The 3,878-nt window shown below is 38.3% G+C and overlaps 1 long non-coding RNA gene across 1 annotated transcript; it reads left to right on the top strand.

Moving 5' to 3' along the window:
- The first annotated feature begins 500 nt into the window (after positions 1-500).
- Positions 501-1,750, top strand: LOC307157442. The gene is made up of 3 exons (XR_013820978.1): positions 501-564; positions 963-1,321; positions 1,585-1,750. It is a non-coding gene; the product is annotated as an uncharacterized lncRNA (long non-coding RNA).
- The last annotated feature ends 2,128 nt before the right edge of the window (positions 1,751-3,878 follow it).

The raw sequence follows: 3,878 nt of genomic DNA, 5'->3' as shown, positions 1-3,878 counted from the left end.
CAAATGTTGAAACATTTTGATTCTAATTAGAAAGTTACGTGAGCCTAACGCCGCTTACTTTCACTTTCGCTTATTCACCTTATTTTCCATGACAACAAGGGCGGCGCCATTACGCTCATTTTGTCATCTTACTTCCGGCTGAGCGGGACTTCAACTTCCGGCTGAAAGGACCTACGCTAGTTTCTAGCATAATTCTATAGTTGTAACGGTAAAATATGTAAAGTATTATATGCTCAGTTAGGGGCTGACATAACAATTGGATTAAGAGGATAGATTAATTTAACCAACAGTGTTACGAACACAATGTAGGCTAAAGCGATCGGAATGTTGTGGTGTACTTTACGATTTACACGAGGAGCACCTGAGGCAATGGCGGAAGGCGCTAAACTTGAAGTGCTCACCCAAGCGCTGTGTGTTCGTACCATGTGTGTTGTGTGTGTTCGTACCATTTTATGGACGGGGAGCAGACTGACGAACGAACACCCTTTTACCCCGAGTAAAGGCTCGGCTACGATGTTCTGGTAAAGAAGTCCCGCCGGGTGCTGAACAGGTTGTCAGATTCAGGTAAGCTAACTTACCTAACTGTTGTTTCCTAACTTACCTATCTATGTGCTTGTTAGCCTAACGTTAGATGAAGTCCGTTCTATGAATACATTTAAGATTAGTAACGAGCCGTTCACAAAATACAACGAATCTTGCATGATTACCATTGGCCACCTATATGTCATATTTCTTATATCTCGTTTACTTTGTTATATGTTATATTCCTGTAAGGAGGCCAGCTAGCTTCATCTCTCATTGACCTACATAGATTTAGGAGATTGTGTGTATACTGTCTCGTTTTTAATGCATCTCTCTTTTTCACACTGTTGTAAGTATGAGTGCCATCATAAATTAATTAATTCTCATGATCTATTTTAAGTACTAATGTAAAAATGTTTATGGTTATATTACTTCCATAGAACATCGATGAGCGTCAGTGTTGCAGTGGACAACTGTGAGGAGGATCACAGCCACATGCCCCAGACCTGTGATGCAGACACACAATGGGAGGATCCATCTGTCTCTGACCACAACTACGCTTCAAAATCTCAACTCAACCTGAAGCCACCTACATCTGAAATGGGAACACAATGCGTTGAGCCAGTGCCATAGTACATAACTCTGCTGAGAAACAACCACCTTTGTCAGCTCTACACAGGGTCGACATTGATGCATTCCACTCAGTTGCTGAGCACCTTACCAGTTCACACACCAACAGCTTTCAGCTACACACTTGGTATCAGCTCCTGATGACTCTGATGAAGCTGCATCTTAAAGGGTTAGTTCACCCAAAAATGAAAATTCTGTCAGTAATTACTCTCCCTCATGTTGTTCCAACCCTGTAAGACCTTCGTTCATCTTCGGAACACAAATTAAGATATTTTTGATTAAACTGAGAGCTGTCTCACTCCTCCATTTTTTTTTTCTTAATTTGTGTTCCGAAGATGAACGAAGGTCTTACGGGGTTGGAACAACATGAGGGTGAGTAATTACTGACAGAATTTTCATTTTTGGGTGAACTAACCCTTTAATTTATTGTAGGGTGATCTTGCTGAAAGGTTTGGTGTTTCTCAGTCCACTGTCAGCAAGGTGATTTCGCGTTGGCTTGACATCATGGAGAAGTGTTTCAGAGAGCAGTTTCCAAACACAACATGTAGAGCACAATATATCAAAATATCGCAAATGTATATATTGCAATATGCATAATTTTTTTTGCTTTAATAAGCTTTAATCAGTTTATATAATTCATACAGTGAAAAACTATGCAGTGTTTTACTTTTACATTTGATTATTCAGTTTCTGTTGTTAAATAGACCTAATGTAGGATAACCTGAACCCCGTGGTTTACACTGATGTTAAAATAACACATCTTATATACAGTAAAACACTGATGTTCACTTTCACAAGTTGAAGGGATGTTTTCTTGTTACAAAAAGAATGTGAAACACATTATGTAGGTTATATAATTTTAAATCTAATTTAAGTTAATTTTATATACTTTAAGCATTATCGTATCGCATATCGAATATTGCATTGTTTAATGAGTTATCGCATATCGCATTTTTCTTTCAATAACTTAATAACTTCGTCCAGGCAATGAAGTAATGGCAGACAGAGGCTTCACCATTACCGATCTCCTCTATGAAAGGAAGGTGAAACTTGTCCTCCTTGTGAATCTTGTAAAACAGATGTTACCTGTTGTGAATAGTTATTTTTATAAACCTTTACAATGTGACCAGATGTTACCTGTTATGAAGTTTTTTTTTATAAACCTTTACAATGTGACCAGATTTTACCTGTCAGTCATTTATTATAAAACTATAATGTGAGCTCTGTCGATTCCCCTTAAAACTTAAATGAATTAAGTCTTCTAGTTAGAAGGAATAAGTCACGTCAAGTTTGCAAATGAATACCATCTTGGTTTATTACTTATGAAATTTAAATGGTGAAATGTTTCTACATGAAGGTCAGTAGAAGCTTCCTGTAAAAAATCAAACACTTCTTACAACTGATTTTATACAACTTATTTAATCGTTCATATAACCAATTACCTAATCTCCTATCCTTAACCCTAAATATTCTAATTCCTTATTATTTACAAATAATTTTGTATTGCTGCTCCATCAACTCCTTCTGACAGGAGGACGTAGTTAAATATTCCCATAGGTTAACGTTACCTCTGGCCACGTTAACAATGACGATGGATGAGACAATGTGAGACGAACTGATAGTCGTACGAAGTTTTCTCCGTGCTCCCAATTTAAAACATTTACGGTATTAACGTTATTTGTCATTTTGATAAAGTTTTGGCTAACTATAAACAATCTTCTAACGACTGAAATAGCTACCGGATGTGCAGTGTCAATTTAGCGGAAGTCGGATGACAAAATGCGGAAGCGCGAAGTATTAAAACTGGGCGGGGCGGAATAAGGTGAATAACGCATTTCATTTTGGCTTGTTTATAGATATTTTTTCATTCTTGTTCTGTTCTGAATATCATTACATTTAAATGATTTGTTGTTGAATATGTTTAGTGTATTTTTAACCACATTTTATTGTGTATATTGGTATAGCCTATAATAATACCGCGAAATTCAGTGCGGTCAATATGACCGTCTATGGCCGAAATAGGTAAATATGTTCATTTGTTTTTTTGCCTTATGTGTAATTTATATGAAAAACATTTTAAATGAAAATACAGACACTTTTAGGAAAAGTCAGGTACCAGCAGGATTGTATTTATTCTTTCAACAAAGTTATTGCAGATATAAAATTCAAAACGGTCAAAATGACCGCCATGGCCGTTCTAGTGTTAAGAGCGGGGCGTGTTTCCTCGTGTCTTCGGGGCGAGCAGACTCGCGCGCAGTTTAAAGGTTCACCGAAACGTGAAGTGGCCAGAAACATGATTCAGAGTTCAGTTCCCTTTGTGGAGGGAGTAACGAATATGAAAATAAAACGGAGATGAGGACTCCCTAGGTCCCATGGAGCCAGGAATTTCCTCAGACGCAGTGCTCGTGCACGTCCTCAATGAAGAGGAGCGCGCGCCGCGGGATTTTCAAAAGAGTCTTTTCCTTTGAGTTGAAGTTGTCGGCTGAAGTTCGAAGACGAAACAAAACTAAAAGACTTAAAGGAAATAAAATATAAAGCCCCCTAAACGGGAGCCATTGATGGTCTCCCTGATGAGGAGGGTTCGAACAAGCAGGAACAAACAAGACGAAAGAAAATACCGAACTCAACTGAACGCCGAGTGTAACCGTTTTTCTAGGGTACCGAAATTTCCCTCCTCCCTGGCGCTTGGGCCAATTGGAACGCGAAATTCCAGGCGGGAGAAATTT

Source organism: Squalius cephalus, assembly GCF_949319135.1.
Source record: "Squalius cephalus genome assembly, chromosome: 4".
Classification (NCBI taxonomy): Eukaryota; Metazoa; Chordata; class Actinopteri; order Cypriniformes; family Leuciscidae; genus Squalius; species Squalius cephalus.
The sequence above is the reverse complement of the archived record's forward strand: the minus strand, read 5'-3'. Positions and strand labels throughout refer to the sequence as shown.